General features: G+C 38.9%; 1 long non-coding RNA gene across 1 annotated transcript in view; it reads right to left on the reverse strand.

Annotated features, from left to right (window-relative positions):
* The window catches only part of LOC123327686, a 55851-nt gene extending 32746 nt beyond the window's left edge, over positions 1 to 23105 (reverse strand). The window contains exon 1 of the long non-coding RNA XR_006542346.2: positions 22878 to 23105. This is a non-coding gene — a long non-coding RNA (uncharacterized LOC123327686). The remainder of the gene's footprint in view (positions 1 to 22877) is intronic.
* Between the last annotated feature and the right edge of the window lie 353 nt (positions 23106 to 23458).

Consider the following 23458-nt stretch of genomic DNA (forward strand, 5'->3'; position numbering starts at 1 on the left):
TTTCATCTGATGATTTTAGAAGATACACAGTCCATATAGCATAGCTACTAGCTATGTAGAGAGCCAGAGATGGCTCTCTGACCCATCTCAAATTATGATTTGAGCCAGAATAAACTCTTACCATGTTAAGCTTCAAAAATTTAGTGTTTGGTTACTGCAGTGTAGCATAACCTGTTCTGACTAATACATTTACCACATTTGACCAATAAGAATAGAAACTTGAACAGAAAAAAAACCCTTGTAAGCATTTGGAAAGATGACCATTTGAAAAAGCATCAGATCTATTTTGATTTTCAACTAACATTTGAAAAACAAATATTATTTAATCAATACTAATATACTCATTTTGGTATTAATAATATTTAATATTTGTGGTTGTTTAGTTGCTCAGTCATGTCCAACTCTTTGCGATCCCATGGACTGTAGTCCAACAGGCTCCTCTATCCATGGAATTTCTCGGGCAAGAATACTGGAGTGGGTTGCCATTTCTTACCGACCCAGGGATCGAACCTGTGTCTCCTACATTGGCCTTGAGGTAGGGTGAAGGCTCCTTTCGTCCATAAACAATAGATATTCTAAAAGTTAAAAATCTCAACCAGTAAAGATTCTTAATGTGGTACTCCCTAAGACAAAGACTGTGTGTACTTTATATATTCTAAATGTATTACCTTGAAACCTTTTGAACGTATATAATTTGTATCCTCTTTAAACTGCCTTTTTCAAATTTCCTTTTTATAAGGTCCACCTTCTCTGTCCCTTGGGAACTTTAGGCATTTATCATATGTTATGACATATGAGTCAGACTTTATCCCTTAACATATGCAAAAGCATTATTTTCATATCCCAGCTTAATTGAGAAATACAAAGCAGCTTAGTATATTAATAGCTAAAGTACACAGCCTCTATTACATATGCAAAGGATTCAGAAGACTAGTGAACTGAAGTATAAATAAAAACACAATTTAAGCAACTTCTCATTATTTTTCATTGCTCTAGACATTTTAGTTGTTGGATCTCTCATAAGAATTAAACTAATGGTCTCCATAACTATTTTTGTGAATTCCACAGGAGACAAATGGAATTTTACAAGTAAAACATAACATGCGCAACAGAAGTTATTTATTATACTTTCATTTTCCTAGTTTAGTAAAAATATTTAATCATGGGCCTACATATGTTTTCACAGAATTGTAAAATCATAGAGTATTTGACCTTGAAGAGAATGGAGATATATCCAATATTTTTCTGATAACCGAAATGTACAGAAAATATACTCTCTTTTTCTTAAGAGTCAAAATCTTTAGAGGGATCCTCAGGCCTTCCCTGAGCTAGAAACGGAAGTTTCCCTGCATTCATTATAATGTTCTTTGGGCATGCTCAGTCATATCTAAACCTCAGTGATAGAAACATTTAATCTGACACTGAGACTATCACAATCTACACACAAAAGAAAAAAAATTGAGATCAGCTATAATAATAAGCACCAATAATATCTGGGTTTATGTTCTTGGGATACACGCACACACACACATGCAACCACCCCAGTAGGGAGTTAAATATAGTGTCACTTCAGCAGTACTGTTTTGCTGCGAACTGCAGACCTCAGCGCCTTGGAAAATCTTGCCCTGCTCCCAGCAGGTTTCTGTGATTTCTAGAGAGTGCATACAGGTGCTCAGGTGCCAGCCCAGGTAACAACCACATGGCAGGCCCCAGGCCCCAGTGCTGTTTCCGCAGAGCTTGACTGCTTTTGACTATCAAGACACACTGAATGAAGCCTTCAAAGCTCCAAGTTGGATGCAGGCCACAGAAAAGCAGCAAAGAAAACCCTCTTCCTATTTATCTTACGTTTGTTGTGGGCACACTGAAATTGTCATGGGTGCTCCCCAGGCTGTGCAAAATCTTTACTTGAGCAGATCCTCCCACTTTGCATCCTGTCCTCTGTTTCCCAAGACAAGCCCCAAGTCCATGGAGATGGAGCCAAGACAGACGCCAGACGACACCTTTGGGCTCAGAACTACTGCAGCCTCTCACCCTAAGGTTTTGTCTCACAGCCAAATTTGTTTCTCACAACTCCCTTTTCCCTTAGAATGAATTATTTTCTAGGAGGTTCCTTCATTCCCCTAAGCAAACTGAAAGAAGCCCAGAAGGCCACTCGCCAGTCCCTTAAGCCTGCCCAGACTTGCTTACATCTCAGGAGGTGACGCACAATCCCAGAGACGGCTCCCACCACATCCACACTCAGATTCCGCTGTCGCTTATGAAAGTGGGATCGTGTTTATATGCACAGTCTTTACCATGTTTCCTAAAACATAATCCTATGTCACCCATGTTTTCTATGTCATTAAAAAACATGATGTTTCAGTCCTACACAGAATTCTATTTTATGAACACGCCATCATACATTTAACTAAATTCCAATTGCAAGACATAGATGTTTCTAATTTTCCTGTAAAATACAATTGCAGTGAACATTCTTTAATAAAAACTCTGTGTTTCCCCATGGTTACTTTCAAACAATAACTAGCAACAAGTGGAAATATTTTGTCTTGATCTGTACACCAAGTTTTCTTCCAGAAAGTTTGAAATAATCTTAATTTCCAGAAGTGTATGAGAGACTAATTCACTATGCTTTAGCCAGTACTGATTACTATAATTTTTAATTGTTTTCAATGGGCTCGGAAAAAAATATCTTATCTAAATTTATATTTCTTTTAGTAAAAACAAGTTTCAACACTTTCCCCCTGTAGTTATTGCTCAGTTTTATTTTTTCTTTTGTTAAAAAACATTTCTTCATATTTTTAAGAACCCTTGTATCCAACATCTCCAGTGTTCTCCACAACAGTTAAAAAAATTCTTTAAATATAAGGGAAAATAAAGATGCACATAATTTTAAAAAAATATTTTAATCACCACTTTATGCTTCAACTGGTTTAAGAAATGAAAAATTAACAGTACAGTTATATCCCCATGGACCCCTCTTGATCACACTCCTCTCCTTCTCAACCCCTCCCCCCAACCCAGAGGTAAGGTTTACACATAAACACATACACACACATGTGCATGCATGCCCCCAAATCATACATATGTATCTACTGAACATATTTTAAATATTATCATTTTCATAAACAGTATTATACATTTTATCCTCTTGCTATTGAAAAATCAAATATCATATAAAGGTTGTTAGAACAAGGGACCCATTATGCATCTTTAACAATGATCAAGTAATGACCAATCTTACTTCATTTATACCCTCAAGTCACACACCTCACCCCTGTATTATTTTGAAGCAAACTTCAGACATCTGCAAATGTCTCAGAATGTATCTTTAAAAGGTAAAGACTCTTTCCAAAGCACACACACAATATTATTGTCATACTTGAAAATATGAACAATAATATTTTTATCAGAAAATATAAAGTATTCCAATTTCCAATTGCCTTATACTTTTTTGTTAAGTTTCTCTATCAGAATCAAAATCAAATCCACACATTGTGATTGGTTTCATATTTTTTATTCATTTTTTAATCGATGTTTTCATATTTTTTATTCATTTTTATATTGATGTTTTCATCTTTTTCACTGATTTTTAAGAATTACTCATACAGTATCGGAGAAGGCAATGGCACCCCACTCCAGTACTCTTGCCTGGAAAATCCCATGGATGGAGGAGCCTGGAAGGCTGCAGTCCATGGGGTCGCTGAGGGTTGGACACGACTGAAGCGACTTAGCAGCATACAGTACACATATTTCCCTGTTACATGGTTAATACTACTGTGATGTTTGCTTTTATAGTTCCTTAAGTTTTTGATTTGTAGAAGCTATTTTAAAAATTTTGATGATCAACTCAACTTCTTCCTTTTTGAGATGTTTCTTAGGAAGATCCTTTTCACCCCAGGATCAGATTTTCATCTATATTTTGTGCTGATTAATTTTAATACTTTTGCTTTTATATTTAACTCTTTTCTATATGTACAACTTAAAATTATATTTATTATATTATGAATTAGTGCTGCAATAGGACTATTTCCAAAATAGCTTCTTTATAGGGACATCCTCAGTTTTCAGATGAGGAAATTGACTCTCACAGATATTTTTTTACACAACCAAATAAAGCCTAGAATTTAAAACTCCCCCATCTTAAGCTAAGTCCATTGCTCTTATGTCTTCTTATTTTTCTTTCCAAACCATGAAGAAATGGGTGGGGGTCTGAATGATCTGAAGAATTTCTCAGCTATAGTGATTTCAAGAGCAACTTGCTTGAGATGAACCAACTAACAAACCAACCCAGAAGAAATCATTGTTTTCCAGAACAGGAATATAGTTTTCCATCCAGAAAACTGAAGGAATATTACAGTGTTCTAGATCAGGGTTTGCAATAAAGTCAAATATAAAAAACATACCTTCTATTCCAGTGTTTGGTAAAACTGTACAAAAGTCTCTCAAAAATCTAGTTAATAACACTAACCCTGAATCACTGCTTACAATGTGCCAACTACTATTCTGAGGGCTTTACATGCATTGATTCACCAAAGCCTCACAGTATCTCTGTGATGTGTGTCCTTTCTTCGAAATCCCCGATTTACAGGTGGGGAATTGAAGCATGGGGAAAATAAGTAACTTATACAAGTTTTATAAAGTGATAACAAGCAGTAAAGCTAGGATTTGAACTTTGGCAGCCTGGTTTTAGAATCTGCACAACCTGCTTCTTACAGTAATTGTAATGTGTGGTCCCAAGGCAGTGGTCACAGGTGCTAATCTGGCATAAATAGGCTTTGGAGCAATCTTGAGCTCTCCACACCTGGCAGATGTATTTAGTGGTATCACACCAGGAAGACATATTCTGATATCCTGATTCCAAACAACGCTATGTCTTCCAACTGCCTAGCAGTCTACACCCACACTCTTTTCTTTTAGAATTGTTTCAGTTGCTCAGTCATGTCTGACTGTTTGTGACCCCATGAACTGAAGAATGCCAGGATTGCCTGTCCTTCACTGTCTCCCAGAGTTTGCTCAAACTCATGTCCATTGAGTCAATGATACCACCCAACCATCTCATCCTCTGTCGCCCCCTTCTCCTCCTGCCCTCAATCTTTTCCAGCATCAGTGTCCAACTCCTTGTGACCACAGGGACAGTAGCCTGCCAGGCTCCTCTGTCCATGGAATTTTCCAGGCAAGAATACTGGGGTGGGTTGCCATTTCCTCCTCCAAGGGATCTTCCCAACACAGGAATGGAACCCAAGTCTCTTACATCTTCTGCATTGGCAGTGGATTCTTTACCACTGAGTCACCTGGGAAGCCCATATACATACATACATACATACATACATACATATATGTATGCATAAATTCAAGGACACCTTTGATCATCTCTACAGAAAGCAGGTCTCTAAAGAAAAACAATCAGAAACACAGAGCCCTTTAGCTACAGAAGTAGTTAAATAATGAGACTAAGAGTGAGTGAGAAAGAGAAGAGAGTGACACATAAGGCTAACAGTTTTATTGTGACCCCTAAGGTACAAGGCTTATTATTGGCAATGAACTACATTCGTTTGAAGTTTGAATTTTATTTTGATCAAAAGCAGCTATTTTCTCAAGAAACTCCAGCCACAGCCTTTTTGGTCGAAAGACCAAACGGCTGGCTGCTCATGTACTGTTGAATGTCTGAGTATGTTTGGACAACTGAATGCAATAGGAAAAAAGTCACAAGTCAGCCATTTTTGCTCCGATATCAGTAGAAGAAATAAGCTTATATAATGAGCCTTTGAGATCGATAGGAAGAGCCCGTTATAACACTGCAGCCCAAAGCCGCATTTTGCACTGTCTTTTCAGGACCTGCTAAACTTAAAAAAAAAAAAAAAAAGGCAGAGAGAAAGCAGTTACACTTGGTACAACATTCTAACCACGGACGCCAGGTAGTGCCCACTGAATTTCAAGCTTGACTAAATCACACATTTCAGTAAAGACCCTCTTCCCTCCAAAGCCTGTGGCTGAATTATCTGGAGGAAGCTACGGCTGCCAAAACCCACAAAGACTGTGATACATTTAAGCATCAAATTCCAACCTGCCATTTCATATCAAGGTAGCAAAGTAGTGTCAACACCGGGGCTTCCACAAATTTGTGCACAAGTCTGGAGCAGCTTATAGCCAGATATAAGGTGAAGGTAGTGGGGAGGGATATGGCATCCGATAGCAGCTGCTCCGGAGAAGGCAATGGCAACCCACTCCAGTACTCTTGCCTGGAAAACCCCATGGATGGAGGAGCCTGGTAGGCTGCAGTCTATGGGGTTGCTACAAGTTGGATATGAATGAGCGACTTCACTTTCATGCATTGGAGAAGGAAATGGCAACCCACTCCAGTGTTCTTGCCTGGAGAATCCCAGGGACAGGGAAGCCTGGTGGGCTGCCGTCTATGGGGCTGCAGAGTCGGACACGATTGAAGCGACTTAGCAGCAGCAGCAGTAGCTTCTCCTTTGTATAAGAATGTTCTGGGAAACTTGAGGAAACCACTTAATTTCTCTGGGTCTTGACTCCTTACCCACAAAGCAGGATAGTTTAATGAGACATTAATTCATGTCTATTCTCACTTCAAAGGAATAAATGGGTAATTTCTGAGCACTTAATGCCAACATTTTGTATTCTGAGTTTGTTGCCCAAGGAGAAATAAATAGCTTTTCTGTGTCTGAGAAGTCTTCCTAAATGTATCTGCACTTGAATCTTTGGTGAGAGGGAGTTGGTTCTTCTCAAGGTATGGGAGTTGGGGTGGGTAGGAAAGGATGGGTTCTACACTTGAACAAGAGGGTGATGGATGGTTGAGGGAAAGACTCAGCCCTGGGGAAGAGTTGAATTCCCAGTGGTTGGGAAGATAGAGGAGTAGTGAGACTTCAATGTGGTGAAGATGAGAATCCTGTTACTACCTGGCCCAGGATGTAGCAAGGCCAGTATGTGGATTCTTAGGACTGAACACTCAGGGCTATGGCTTCAGGACCAAAGCAAGCATCATAGTGGTTAGGGGCAGTGTGGAGAGGTAGGATGTTGAGCTGTGCTGAGTTGAGTTCAGTTGCTCAGAGGTGTACGACTTTTTGCGACCCCATGGACTGCAGCACGCTAGGCCTCTTTGTCCATCACCAACTCCTGGAGTTTACTCAAACTCATGTCCATTGAGTTGGTGATGCCATCCAACCATATCATCCTTTGTCATCCCCTTCTCCCACCTTCAATCTTTCCCAGAATCAGGGTCTTTTCAAATGAGTCAGTTCTTCACATCAGGTGGCCAAAGTATTGGAGTTTCAGCTTCAGCATCAGTCCTTCCAGTGAATATTGAGGACTGATTTCCTTTAGGATTGACTGGTTGGATCTCCTTGCAGTGCAAGGGACTCTCAAGAGTCTTCTCCAACACCACAGCATCAATTCTTCAGCGCTCAGCTTTCTTTATAGTCCAACTCTCACATCCATACATGACTACTGGAAAAACCATAGCTTTGACTAGACAGATGTTTGTTGGCAAAGTAATGTCTCTGTTTTTTAATATGCTTCCTAGTTTGGTCATAGCTTTTCTTCCAAGAAGCAAGCATCTTTTAATTTCATGGCTGCAGTCACCATCAGCGGTGATTTTGGAGCCCAAGAAAATAAACTTTGTCACTGTTTCCACTGTTTCCCCATCTATTTGCCATGAACTGATGCAACCAGATGCCATGATCTTAGTTTTCTGAATGTTGAGTTTTAAGCCAACTTTTTCACTCTCCTCTTTCACTTTGATCAGGAGGCTCTTTAGTTCTTCTTCACTTTCTGCCATAAGGGTGGTGTCATCTGCATATGTGAGGTACTGATATTTCTCCCGGCAATCTTGATTCCTTCCAGATTGTTTCTTCCAGTGCAGCATTTCTCATGATGTACTCTGCATATAAGTTAAATAAGCAGGGTGACCATATAGAGCTTTGATGTACTCCTTTCCTTATTTGGAACCAATCAGTTGTTTGATGTCCAGTTCTAACTGTTACTTCCTGACCTGCATACCAAATTCTCAAGAGGCAGCTAAGGTGGTCTGGTATTCCCATCTCTTTAGGAATTTTCCACAGTTTGTTATGATCCACACAGTCAAAGGCTTTTGCATAGTCAATAAAGCAGAAGTAGATGTTTTTCTCGAACTCTCTTGCTTTTTCGATGCTCCAGTGGATGTTAGCAATTTGATCTCTGCTTCCTCTGCCTTTTCTAAAACCAGCTTGAATATCTGGAAGTTCACAGTTCATGTATGGGTGAAGCCTGGCTTGGAGAATTTTGAGCATTACTTTACTAGCGTGTGAGATGAGTACAATTGTGTGGTAGTCTGAGCATTCTTTGGCATTGCCTTTCTTTGGGATTGGAATGAAAACTGACCTTTTCCAGTCCTGTGGCCACTGCTGAGTTTTCCAAATTTGCTGGCATATTGAGTGCAGCACTTGCATAGCATCATCTTTCAGGATTTGAAATAGCTCAACTGGAATTCCATCACCTCCACTAGCTTTGTTCATAGTGATGCTTTCTAAGGCCCACTTGACTTCACATTCCAGGATGTCTGGCTCTAGGTGAGTGATCACACCATCGTGATTATCTGGGTCATGAAGATCTTTTTTGTATAGTTCTTCTGTGTATTCTTGCCACCTCTTCTTAATATCTTCTGCTTCTGTTAGGTCCATACCATTTCTGTCCTTTATTATGCCCATCTTTGCATGAAATGTTCCCTTGGTATGTCTAATTTTCTTTAAGAGATCTCTAGTCTTTCCTATTCTATTGTTTTCCTCTATGTCTTTGGATTGATCCCTGAGGAAGGCTTTCTTATCTCTCCTTGCTATTCTTGGGAATTCAGCATTCAAATGGGTATATCTTTCCTTTTCTCCTTTGCCTTTCACTTCTCTTCTTTTCACAGCTATTTGTAAGGCCTCCTCAGACAACCATTTGACCTTTTTACATTTCTTTTTCTTGGGGATGGTCTTGATCCCTGCCTCCTGTACAGTGTCATGAACCTCTGTCCATAGTTCTTCAGGCACTCTATCTATCAGATCTAACCCCTTGAATCTATTTCTCACTTTCACTGTATAATCATAAGGGAGGATGTGGAGAGCAGCAAAATGGTTTGCCTTTGATACAGCACTTTGTCAGTGAATATCTTACGGGTTGACTGCATTGTGTGCTCAGTCGCTCAGCTGTGTCTGACTTCACGATGCTATAGACTGTAGCCTGCCAAGATCCTCTGTCCATGGGATTTTCCAGGCAGGAATACTGGAGTGGGCTGTAATTCCCTTCTCAGAGGATCTTTTTGACCCAGGGATCTAACCCATGTCTCTTGCATGTCCTGCACTGGCAGGCCAATTCTTTACCACTAACGCCACCTGGGAAGCCCTGAAAGAAAGAAAGTCACTCAGTTGTGTCCAACTCTTTGTGACCCCATGGATTGTAGTCTACCAGGCTCTTCTATCCATGGGATTTTCCAAGCAAGAATACTGGAGTGGGTTGCCATTTCCTTCTCCAGGATATCTTCTCGACCCAGGGATTGAACCTGGGTCTCCCTCATTGTAGGCAGACGCTTTACCATATTAGCCACCAGGGAAATCTAAAGGATTATTAATCAGTTCTTAATCAGATTTCTCCACAGCGGAGGGCTTCCCTGGTGCCTTAGATGGTAAAGAATCTGCCTGCAATGCAGGAGACCTGAGTTTGATCCCTAGGTTGGGAAGATTCCCCTGGAGAAGGGAATAGCTACCCACTCCAGTGGGTAGCTGCCTGGAGAATTCCATGAGGAGAGGAGCAACACACACCACACAACGTACTCACGTGAATATAATGGCTAGAAAGTTTGAAATTTGTAGAGCAAACCAACAACCTAGAAATTCAGGAAAGAGTTGGTGCTACAATCTCGAGTCAGGAATCTTCAGATTGGAAACAGACAGGATACCTACACTGTAGTCTTCATAGGCATAATTTCTGCTTCTTTGGGAAACCTCAGTTTTTGTTCACCTGATTGAATGAAGCCACCAACATTTTGGAAAGTAATCTGCTTTACTCGAAGTCTACTGTTAATCACATCTAAAAGAAAAACCCTTTGCAGCAACATCTATACTGTGTGTGTGTGAGTCGCTCAGTTGTGTCAAACTCTTTTGCGACCCCACACACTGTAGCTCACCAGGCTCCTCTGTCCATGGGATTCTCCATGGACAGAGTGGGTTGCCATTCCGTTCTCCAGGGGATCTTCCCAACCCAGGGTTCAAACCCAGTCCCCTGTATTTCAGGCATATTCTTTACCATCTGAGCCATCAGAGAAGCCCAGCATTTTATACTGGTGCATGATAAAACAAGTGGGCATCATAGCTTAGAGAAACTGACAAATTAACCATCATACGTGGATGAAGCTGGTGGAAAGCTAGAAGTCCTCCCCCAGTGTTTCCTGATCTGTGTACAACCCTAAATCAAGGAAGAAGCCAGCACTGCAAATAATAAAGAATAGATTTTCAATAATCCTATAGGTTGAAGGCCTAGAAAGATTTGACTGGACTTGTAAAAATTAAGACATTTTATTTTTTTCTTATATTCAAGGTTCATGGAGCAAATCCATAATACATCTTATACATGTATATATCTTCAAGGTAACTTTCATCTATAAACAGCCCATGATTTCATGATGTTATATTGCTATGACAAGTCTGAGATATTGTGTTAGATTGTTCTGTTTTCTATAGTAGTATTTTCCAGTTAAGTTGGAATTACATATCCTATTTTTAAGAAAATAGTTGTTCTTTTTTTTTAGGTACAACTATTCTATGTACAGACTGGTGAAAGCCAATTCTGAAAATAATTTAAAATGTTATTGGCACATTTTTACTTAATATGAAGTAGATATATTCAATTCTGTTAGAAACTGCAACCTGAAAACATGCCAGATTTCTCATAATAGTAAAAGGAAATTACTATATATATCAACTAAAATTTTATTTGTAAGGTAATTAACCTTTTCATGAACAATCTCAGTAGGTCTGGTCTATATCATGTGATATGGTAATAATCTATTAATTACCACTCTGCAGTAATAATCACCTTCCATTATCCATAATACATATTATGGATCTGCAAAAAAGAAAGAGTTAGGCACATACCCCTACCTCACAAAATTTATATGTACTGTTTATTTTATAAAAAAGTAATAAAACATAAATTACAACAAAAGTGAACAAAAATATTTTGGCTAAATCCAGATTATCATCCACATTAGGCATATATATTATCCCTGACAAGACAAATAACATCTATTTACCTATGGAAAGATGTCAGTGAATAAATGCATTCAGCTATTAGGTTCAAAGACCTATGGTTATTATGTTGCTGAAACAAAACAGAAAAAGGCCATTTTATCCTTCTCTGGAAAGAAACAATCTTATTCTAGGAAACCAGTGGCTCACCAATTCACAGTTCTCCTTAACTCTGAGCTTAAGCTTTAAAACAACAAACACACAAGCCTTCCACACCTACCCACTCACCGATCCACACACCCACACACAGAGTCTAATCAACATCTTTTTCCTTTGGAAAAGCACTAAAGGCCAGAAATGCTAATAAAATTTACAAGATAATTGTACCTGAGGTTCAGTTGATTACTCTAATATGGGACATGAGAGCAAAGGAAGGAGGATGAAGCTATTCAAGCTGGTGCCCTGAAGTGGTAACGTAAGAAGTGACGCTCATGAGAGGCAGAGTGACAGTTGCTGCCGCTGCCAACTAAAATGAGCGCGTTCCAAGAGAAGTCATCCTGGTTCCCAGTCTCGGCCTTGTCCGTATCCACCTGCATCGAATCCTCCAGAGGTCTTGTTCTTGAATTTCTGTATTTTTGGTTTGTATGTAGAATAATGTATTCAGGTCTCTATTTAGCTGGATTCCAGAACATTTACTGTGATGGAGGCAATGCTGTAAACTAAGGAACGAGCTGCACAGAGAGGGACACCATCATTTTCCTCACAGTGACAAACTGTAGCACAGGTTTCACTACTGAAACAATAGAGGAAATGCAGAGTGACACAAGAGCCTAATCATTCCTTATTTTGTTCAAGATATTTACTTATGAGACTATCCCCTTTAGTTCAGTGTAAACAAATGTAAAAACAGAGACGGGCGAAAGATGGTGGAAGAGCGCACATTCTTCCCCACTCCCAGTCCCTGAAGGAAATGACAGAAAGGATTTCATTTGCTTGCTTCTCAAGAATAAATCTGTTTCAGCACTGCAAACTGAGAGAGGATGTCCAGAAAATTAAAGTTTCTAGGAAGATAAATAGAAACAAAATGGAATCAGGTTGATGAAGAAACAAGGTTAGAGAAAACCTCAGGCTAAAACATGGGGAAGAGAACATTTTACAGTGTTGAAAGAATTTCAGTGATTTTTCCATACTCAGAGTCAACACATTCTTGAAATAGCTAGGCCAGTTGGGCACCTTCTTTTTCTCTCCCTTCCCACTTATTCTGAGTGGCAGGGATTAGCAGTGTTTGTCCCTGGATAAAATCAGAAAAACCCTCTCTGGAGGGTGGATAATCTGCCACAGGAGGACGTGGGTTCCTCAGAGAACGGCCTGCCTTGGAGAAGCCGAGTAGAGAGTGGGGGGCTCCTCGGGAACTCTACCACACACACAAAGGGAAGAAAGAAAAAGGAAACGTGTTTAATGACGCTCATGGGACCCTCCCCAAATCAAAGCTCTCTTAATTTTGGTAATAGGATGGGACCCACCCCAAATCAAAGCTCTCTTAATTTTGGTAATAGGAAAACAGAGCTCATCAACCTCCCTAGCTTCTTCCTGCCTAGAATGAAACTGGCCATTGGAATGCCCTGCCAACTTCACACAGAACACAGGTGTCACTCTTGGAGAAGAAGCTGGTTGGGGAACAAAGTAACACAGTTCAGAAGAGACCTTAGCCAGCTGCCTAGTTACTAGTCAACAGATCTTTGTCATGTCTGATGAAGACAAAAGTGAGAAGACAAAATCACCAATATAAGGAATGAGTGAGGAAGATTTGTATATAAGTAAATTTGAAAATCTTGGTGAAAGGGAAGGTTTTCTAGAAAATACAAATGACTATGTTTGACTGGAAAGGAAGTAGAAGACCAGGAAAGACCAATAACCATAGAAGAGATTGGAACGAGTCAAAGACAAGTCTTAGAAAGGCACCAGTCTGAGATGGGTTTACAGGTGAGTTTTTCCAATCCTGTGGGCATTTTTTTTTTCACATTTGTCTCTACATTTAACATATTTCCAATAAAAAGTCCTACAGAAGGTTGTAAGAAAATTAGGAAAACATCCAATAAGACTCTTTATGTAACTTAACTGGACAGTATTTAAGTTTATCTGTAAGAGAAAATTTGAAAAAGGAAAAGTTGAGAAAAGAAAAATCATATATCAAAACATAATATAAAATTATGTTCAGTGAAACAGTATAGCACTATAAAAATAATAGAAAGGGGTGAGTAGAAAACAAGGTCTGAAAACAGAACAATTATGTATAAGAATTCAATTTATAGGAAAAGTAGATTTTCAAATCAGTGAGTGGTTATTAATCAATTACATAACCAATAAGACAATCATTTATTCATAACAGAGTTAGCTCTCAATGTACAACACAGACATACTCAAATAATTCTAGACTGTTTTAAAAGTTAAATCTTTAAAAATATATCAATGTGTTTATAAACCAGAGAATGTTTTTATAGTCTTGGTGTGTAAAGAACTTGCAAGTCAATGCACAATATCTGGATTCCATAAAGGAAAAGACTAATGGTGTTGACTGCTTAAAAAAATTAAAACTTCACATGATAAAGATACCAGGAATAAAGTTAAATCTGGAAGTTATTTGCAAAACACAAAATGACAGACGAATAAACTGTTCCAACAAATTGATTTTTAAAATAGGGTAAAAACTCCAAGAGAAAAAAAAAGAAATATAAATGACCAGCAAACAAATACAGATGCCCAGGCTCACTAATGAGGAAACACAAATTATACAAGAAAAGAAATTTTTTTTTACTATTCACATTGGCAAAAATTAAAAAGGATTGTTGATATCCAGGGTTGGCAAGGTTGTATGGAAATGAACACTGCATGTGGAATGGAGTTATATTATTGCAGCTTTTCCTGAAGGACTCTTTTGTAATATTTATGTTTATTTAATATAGAAAAATATTCTCACACGAGCATGGAGAAATATGTACAAATATATTCATCATAATATTTAACAGAGAAAAATTGAAAACAAAATTTATCAGTAGAGAAATAGTTCAGCACATTCATAAAATGGAATGCTAGAGAGAACTTAGTAAGTCTGTATGTACTGACGGTGAGGGACAGGGAGGCCCGGCGTGCTGCAGTCCATGAGGTCACAAAGAGTCAGACATGACTGGGTGACTAAACAACAACAGCAATGTACTGATGTGGAACTATCTGTAAAATACATCTGTACACTGAAAAGAGTAAAGTTATTTTTACTTTACTTTTACTTTACAATATGCTGCTGCTGCTGCTAAATCGCTTCAGTTGTGTCTGACTCTGTGTGACCCCATAGACGGCAGCCGAATTATATTAAAAGAAAAAAATCCTAACCTATAAATTTTTGTATGAATGTTTTATAAAAGCAAGAAAGACATTGTTAATGGTAATTTTGAGAAAGCAAGGTAGATTGCGGTAGCAGGAGGGTGTTGAAAAGGTATTCTATTTTTTTCACTGTGCACATATATTTTAAAATAATGTTTCATTAAGTAATGTATTTTTTAAATAATGAATATACATTTATGCATTAATTCAAGTTGCAAAGCAATGTACATAACCATGATAGTAGTAAAATTAAAAAAAAATAATTCAGGAGTTGTGTGAAACAGAACTTTGACTTCTTCATCCATTTGATATGTATTACTAGAATTTTTTTACAATAAAGATGAATTCAAGTATTACTTGTATACCTTCAAAATTTAATTCATTAAAATATATAACTTTAACACCCAAGACATATTGTTAAGTGACAAAACAAAAACAAATTGTAGAACAAAATTTACAGTAAGATTTCTCCAAAGGAAAAGGTCTGGAAGTCTATGGACCAGATACACGGAAAATGTATTTGTGTCCTATTAACATAATTCTCAAAAAAGGAAAAAATAGTAAAAAGAAATTCATCAGATTAGATCAGATCAGATCAGTCGCTCAGTCGTGTCCGAATCTTTGCTACCCCATGAATCGCAGCATGCCAGGCCTCCCTGTCCATCACCAACTCCCGGAGTTCACTCAGACTCATGTCCATCGAGTCAGTGATGCCATCCAGCCATCTCATCCTCTGTCGTCCCCTTCTCCTCCTGCCCCGAATCCCTCCCAGCATCAGAGTCTTTTCCAATGAGTCAACTCTTCCCACGAGGTGGCCAAAGTACTGGAGTTTCAGCTTTAGCATCATTCCTTCCAAAGAAATCCCAGGGCTGATCTCCTTCAGAATGGACTGGGTGGATCTCCTTGCAGTCCAAGGGACTCTCAAGAGTCTTCTCCAACACCACAGGTCAAAAGCATCAATTCTTCGGTGCTCAGCCTTCTTCACAGTCCAACTCTCACATCCATACATGACCACAGGAAAAACCATAGCCTTGACTAGACAGACCTTTGTTGGCAAAGTAATGTCTCTGCTTTTGAATATGCTATCTAGGTTGGTCATAAATTTCCTTCCAAGGAGTAAGCGTCTTTTAATTTCATGGCTGCAGTCACCATCTGCAGTGATTTTGGAGCCCAGAAAAATGAAGTCTGACACTGTTTCCACTGTTTCCCCATCTATTTCCCATGAAGTGGTGGGACTGGATGCCATGATCTTCGTTTTCTGAATGTAACTCATACTTTGTACAAATTCAGAAACTATTGCTTAGATACCTGGCTGCAGTGGGCAAAATTATAAGCATCATTTGGCCCCTGCTGCAGTAATCAGAGGGGATTCAGAGGTTATTCCAAGTTGACTCTGGACCCTGGTCACAGCTGATGGGCACAGGATTAGGCATGTGAGTCAAGCTGAGACAACTAGTTGGTGATTTAGTCAGCTTTGCCTGTTATAACAAAACAATATAGTCTGGGCAGTTTAAACAATAATTTCTTTCCCTCAATTTTGGAGGCCGAGAAGTCCAAGATCCAGATGCCAGCAGATCCTGTGTCTGGTGCGAGTCCACTTCCTGGTTTGCAGACAGCCATCTCCTCATTGTATCCTCTAAAGGCTGAGAGCAGACAGAGGAGAGCTGCCTGGTGCTTCTTATAAGGGCACTAATCTCATTTGAGGGCTCCACCCTCATGACCTAATTACTTCTCAAAGGCTGCATTTCTAAATACTATCACACTGGGGATTAGAGTTTGGACTTAGAAATTTTGCAGGGACACAAACATCCAGTTTCTAGCACCTAATGGATAGAACTGAGAGAAAATCCATTTCTCCATGTAGCTGTACCTGCATGCAACTTCCTGCAAGTCTTGGAGCTGCAGGTATCATCCATCATTTCTCAATCTGTGACTGAGGAGCAGAGGAGGCTGCTCGGCAGAGAAAAAAGCACGAATCAAGTGGCATAGATATGCTGAAATGAGACTTCTGGGAAAGAAGAGGACTTCCTAGATTTTCCCAAATCTTGGCAATCTTGGTTTCCAAAGTTCCTGGTCTTCCACTGCATTTCTCCTCTTGGATTGAGGTCTTCTCTAACTTGTAAATTTCTCCTTTTGCTGCTCTTTGCAACCAGAGGAAGGCAATGTCATCATTTCCCTGTCTGATCATTTATATTCCAGTAAATTGGATCTGTTAGATTTTATGGTCCTTATGTTGTATCTATCCTATATAGATATAATCTGCTGTTTGATATTATTTCAAAGTTAAAATAATGGAAACAGATATATTTAAAGTGAAAATGTCCAAGTGGAGGGCATTTTCTGACTATCGTTTTTTCTTTGTGTACCAAAGTAGTAAACCATACTTAAAATTTTATACTATGGCCTTTCTGGGAGATTACTAGAAATGCTGAAATATAAGGCAATGCCTCCCCTAAGTTCTCCTTCAGAAGTTAGTTGTTTTATGATTGAGTTCCTAGAAGTTCTCTCAATTACTCTATTTTAGACACACACAAAACATGTTTGGTAAGGATGAGTAAGTCTGAAACACTGTTAATCAATTTTGGATGCTTATAGAAATCACCTGACAAAATCAGTAAAAAAAGGACATAAAGAAATTAACTATTTAGTCATTATTTTTTGAGGGGCAGAGTATGGCTTCATAATTGCTAGTATTAGATTAATTGTGGCTAAGACTTCAAAAAAATTCCCTTAAACAGGAAGTACATGATTACATTGTGGAGGATGTCACAAATTTGTTACTTATCAAAAAAAATGTAAAAGCTAATTCACAACATAGGAAGAAGTCAAAAATAAAAGATACAAAACTAAATTTATAATTTGATACAAAATTGTAAAACATTTATAAATTAAACAACATATGAGAAAGACTGCAAATAGTCTGCAAACAAATATTAATCTGAGATTAATTCTCCTTTTGATTTTTTCATTTTTCTACAGAAAGCATGTCTTACTTTTGTAATCAGAAATTAATTATAAAGTCTTAACACAAAATTTTCTAAAATAGGATTCTAAAAATTTCTGTATACCTGATAGATTGGATTAATGTGCAACTTTCATACAACTACAAATATGGTTTTATTTATGAATTTGAATTAAATATGGAAGTTATCTGCTTTGTATTCTGTTAGATATGTCTTGTTACCATGGGAATATTCAGGTTAATAGCAATGTTAGAGAAAACTTAATCCACATGTTGATTTATTTTTTAAGAAGATTGACATATAGTATTTAAAATAATTCAGCATACTTTGCTATTCTATAGAATATAAACTATCATTATTAAGATTGAGTAATTAAGATATTTTTATAAGTTATGGCATACTAAGTGGATGCCTAATAACTTAATTGGTCAGCGATTTGTATTTTTATTTCTAATGTAATTGTATTTTTCAAAATAAATCAAATTGTTTATCTGTATTTAATTCAGATTAAGGTGATTTAAAAACTAAATAGAAAAAAATAGTTTTCTGGATTGTTTAATTCATACTAAAGTGGTTTAAAAATTAAGTAGAACATATTTGAGGGGAAACCATACATAGTTAAAATCAAATTGTTTTTTTGAAATCAGTTTAGGGATCAAGTATATTTTGTCGTTGTCTTTGAGAGGAGGGAAAAAGACTGAACCATGTGCTAGGTCAACCACGTGTCATGTCCTCTCTAAAATGATGGGGACAGTGTAGTGAAGCACACAGTAGGTGCTCAGGAAAGGATGGATGGTGAGCAACCTGAAATGCCTATAGGTTGCGGTGATCATCCACTCGGTTTCTTACGCCTGTGTCTTTGTTCACTGTGTCCCTTCAGCCTGGAATGCCTTCTCCTTCCCCCTTGTCCCTCCTCCCAGTTACCCTCATTTCTCCAGTCCCCTAGGTCACTTCTTTATCCTCCAGGAAATCTCCTTTTCAAGGTTCCTCCTCTAAAACACTGAGCTTAATTTTTGCCTGACACTTAGGTCATGTGATACTTTTAATACAGAGATTTCAAAGCCCCAGGGGACTGAGGGCATGGGGGAACACACTATAAAATCTTGGTCCCGTTATGCCTGGAAGTGTCAAGAGAGTATCTCCCATGGGCTCTAGGTACCTGACCTTTCCATGGGGCTGGTCTTCATTTTGAGGCAGTCACTCAGATGCAGCTGTTTTGACTTCAGAGTCTTTGAAAGAGTCCCTCGGGTGCAACATGTTCCAAAGCAGGGACATTTTGATGAGATGTTTGGATGAAACCTTATCTCAGTTTTTTCTGTTTAACAGTTTGTATTACTAGGTGATGATAAAAATAAACCACTTCACCCTATCCTTGGGAAAACTCAACCAATTGTTCTCCTCTACGACAGGGGGTAGTCTATGACGGAGGGAGGCCAGAGATGAAAGGAGAACAGACCTGGAACCCCGGCAGAAACACGGTCACACAGTCTTGTTTCCTGTACTCGCTCATCTCGGAAAAGACCATCAATCATTCTAAGCATTGCATCTGCTCATCTCTGAGAATTCCCTTGCATCTTGAATGAGCTACATAAAATGTTCACATCTCTACCTTAAAGTTAAAGACAGCAGGGAGGAGACTATTTGGTCCACATATTTGATCCTCATTCTTAGCACTGGATGGCACAATAATGCTCAATTAAATTTCTGACATTTCTCTCAGTAATACTAATAAAGCATGATTGCTATTGTAAAAATTTATTATGAATAATAAATTTGTACTATAATTTCTTTAGAAGTTAACCCAATTCTATCAAATTATAGGGAACTTTTTTTTCATTTATACAAATAATACAAATCCATAAACATTCAAATTATATTTAATGAAGTGGAAAACGTAAATCTCTTATAATCTCAGTGAGCCTCAAAGCAGAGTAAGGTTTAGGGATATTTCACACACTGCCTGGGAAAAAAAACAACAAACAGCAAAACCATGATTTCATAGCTCTCATGGGGTCAGTCAAAATGTGCACCACATCAAAGCAACTTAAGCTGTATCAATATATCCAGCTTCACGAACAGTCCTCTTGAAGATTCTGGGCTCTTCTCTTGCTTCACTCTGCCTGCTCCCCTATTCCTCTGCCCTCTGTCATTGTCCTTGGCTTCTGAAGTTAACAGAGGATGTTTCACCTCAGGGTGGCTGGTGTCCCAGGTGAGAACAATGATGTCCATGTTGGGATGCTAGCTTTCAGGTCTCCCGACTCCATCAGTCTCAAGGGGCAGTGCTGAGTTCCCTCTCCCAGACTCTAGGTCACCGTTGGCCACTCAAAGGAAGCACTGTGCTGTGATGAACATTGGGGTACATGTGTCTCTTTCATCTCTGGTTTCCTCGGTGTCTAGGTTCAATACAGGATACAGGATGCTTGCGGCTGGTGCACTGGGATGACCCAGAGGGATGGTACGGGGAGGGAGGTGGAAAAGGGGTTCAGGATGGAGAACACATGTACACCCGTGGCAGATTCATGTCGATGTATGGCGACGGAGGAGCCTGGTGGGCCACGGTCCATGGGGTTGCTAAGAGTCGGACATGACTGAGCGACTTCACTTTCACTTTTCACTTTCATGCATTGGAGGAGGAAACGGCAACCCATTCCAGTGCTCTTGCCTGGAGAATCCCAGGGACGGGGGAGCCTGGTGGGCTGCCGTCTATGGGGTCGCACAGAGTCGGACACGACTGAAGCGACTTAGCAGCAGCATGGCAAAACCAATACAATATTGTAAAGTAATTAGCCTCCAATTAAAACAAATACATTTAAATTTAAAAAAATGAAGCACTGTGTGTGCCCCCCACTCCTTCTCCCTTCACTACTTTTACTTGACTCATGGAGCCCTTTAGAAAAACAACTTCTTTAGCTTCTGACTGTTGTTGCTTTTTCCTTAAGACTTTGAAAGAGTGCAGATAATCATTACAGTGAGAGATTGGCTCTGGAGCACACTGCCTGGGCTCACCTCCTGACTATGCCACTGCGAGCTGCATGGTCTTAGTTAACTTCATTAAACTCTCAGTGCTTCTGTTTCCTCATCTGCAAAATGGAAATAGGAGTTACAATGCCTATTCCAGACCACAGAGTCATGTCAGTAAGCTAGTTGTTGGGATGGGCTCTTGTGAAAAATGAACCAATTAAGACCACACAGAGTTCCTAGAACAGTGTCCAGACATGGGCTAAGATTTAGTAAATGTGACTTATTATTTAAAAAGGAAAAAAAAAAAGCTAATGGCCAGGGACAAGACTCCAGGCCACCCCAGTTCTCTCTGTCCCAGTCATTGTGCGGCTACACACAACACATGGCCCTTAAAGGCCACCTTATGTCACGAGACAATAGGCCAGACCCAGATTTTGTGTTTTCCTCTGCTCAACCAGAACCATCCTGCTGCGTCATTCAGTTTCTTTTAACACCTCCCCTGCTGAAAGCACGATCTATCTTTCCCATCCATGTTTCCCCAGCACCACAGCACCAATGGACACACAGCAGTGTTGATAAGTGGATGAATGAATAGACGGACGGATGGTGGTGCTAGTGTTTATATTGAAGACATAAGTGCTGCCTCAAATACTTTCATCCAAGACTGCTCAGTTCCTCAAGTATATTTAAATGAATCTCATTTTATGAAGATTATACTGAATCTAGAATAGAATTAAAATGAAACATACAAGAGAACTTTCTTTCAAATGGGAAACTGGAAGTAAAAATATAAGGGGAGATAAAGAATAAAAATGCACATGTTTTCCCCAGAAAGACTGAGCACCAAATGAATACTTTTTCTGCTTTAGGGTTTTGTTTCAGCGTCATTATCCCACCATTTAGAGGATATGATGACTTATGGTCTTAAAATGAAACAGTATATCATTTAAGCCTTATTTTCATGAAGATATTTTCTTCTAATTAAATTCAGTACCATCCAGTAGAAGATGAGCTTATTCAACACGATACATCGAAATGCTTTTCCATGTAATAGAGAGCTCAGATAAAGGGTTCATGTTTTACTGTGAATCAAGGGAAAACACACTCTTGTTTATAGGCTTTCTATAGGCAAGCATTTTCTCTTAAATGAACAGTTTGAGCCTTATTTCATCACTGGAAAAGAAGCCTAAAACTGATTAATTTACCATGGCTCATGATGAAACATAATCCGAGGGATGAAAACAGTTTTCCCTGAAAAAGATAGTGACCACCATTCTTTTAATTCGTGGTACTGAAGCCCACAAAACAAAGCAGACCATTAAAAAAAACAACAAAAATAAAAACAAAAAACCCTTAGACACACCTAAATTATTGATGGGAGGCCTCACCATGTTCTAGGAGTCTCTGTAATTTATTCAGCCAATGTTTAGGAAACCCCTGGATTGTGTCAAGTACAAGCTAAGCCCTGGAAACATAAAGATGAGGGAGAGAACACACAGGTGCTACTTTCAAGCGAATCACAGGCTAATAATTTTGGCACTTTTCTTCCCGAAATGTGATCCAATAAGAAGCCTAAAGGGAAACACCTGTATGCATATATACACGTAGTTCTGTTTATTCACTACGGAAACATATTTGTCGGCTGTTGATTTAGTCAAAAGTAATGTAGCGAGAAAACTGCATACATAATTCATAATTTTTCTCCAGAAAGCTTCTATCCTGTATTCATATCTGTGAGTGACAAACTCTACAAATAGTGATGGAGTAGTGGTAAGAGTAGAAATCATCCAAAACAACAGTTAGCCAGAGCGAAGCAAATCTTACTAACCAAAATCATCCGTAAGTGTTCAAAGCTTTTAGAAATTCATCTCAGTTTTAAGACGATTAAGACATGGAGAGGGAACTATATATGTAAAAACATACAGAAGAAAGATTCAAAATTAACAAAAATCACATCTTGTGCCCAGATCTTAGTTTCTAATAACATTCTCCAATAAAAAGAACCAGAGCTCTTTGGAGAGATGGCTGATTCTAACACTGGGGCTGGAAACACACAAGATGAGCTTGGAGCAGACTGCAGTGACAGAAAGTAAGGAAGTGTTCCCAAAACAAAATGATGGGGCATGTCAGAGGGACACAGAGGCTAACGCGAAGGCACTGGCAATGGCCAAAACTGGAACAACTTGAGCATCAGAATAGATAACAAAGTCCTGGGCTATAACCCAAAGTACAAAGTAAATAGCCACAAGTCCCTATGAAATAAGTAAATAAATGGAGGAAAAGAGACAAACATCTCATATAGAAAATAATTTGTGTGCATACTTCCTACTTAAATGGCCTAAGGGTAACTCCTTACCTTGTCAAGTGTGGGCTATGCATGGTGACTTCCTTCCAAAGGATACCGTATGGAAAGGGGGCTGAAATATAACTTTACAGTGGAGAAATCTGGCAAACACCACTTTGGTCAGGAATCTGGCAAATACTAGCCTTGTGATGCAGATCCACGTCAACAGTGATAAACCACGTGAACAGTATGTACCCTTGTTCTGAAGTTATGAGGGTGGTACTTTCCCTTTGTGGTCTTCCTCACAAGAAAACCATAACCTCATTTTAATCATGAGAAAAACATCAGACAAACCCAAATTGAGGAACAGTTAACAAAACACCTGACCAGTATTCTTCAAAACCATCAACGTCTTCAAAAACAAAGGAAATCTGAGAAACTGCCGCAGCCAAGAGGAGCACAAAAGGACACTCTGCCTCAGTGTAGCACGGAAAGCTGTGTGGGATCCTGCATCAGCAAAAGGACATTAGGTGAAAACCAAGGAAATCTGAACAGAATAGGGACTTTAGGTAATAATAAGGTTCCAAGGTTTGCTTTCTTCAGTTTAATTGTTCTGCAGTTTGTGGGTCGTCTGCTTGGTGGCTCTATAGTTA

The sequence above is a fragment of the Bubalus bubalis genome, chromosome 10, assembly GCF_019923935.1.
Source record: "Bubalus bubalis isolate 160015118507 breed Murrah chromosome 10, NDDB_SH_1, whole genome shotgun sequence".
NCBI classification, from domain to species: domain Eukaryota; kingdom Metazoa; phylum Chordata; class Mammalia; order Artiodactyla; family Bovidae; genus Bubalus; species Bubalus bubalis.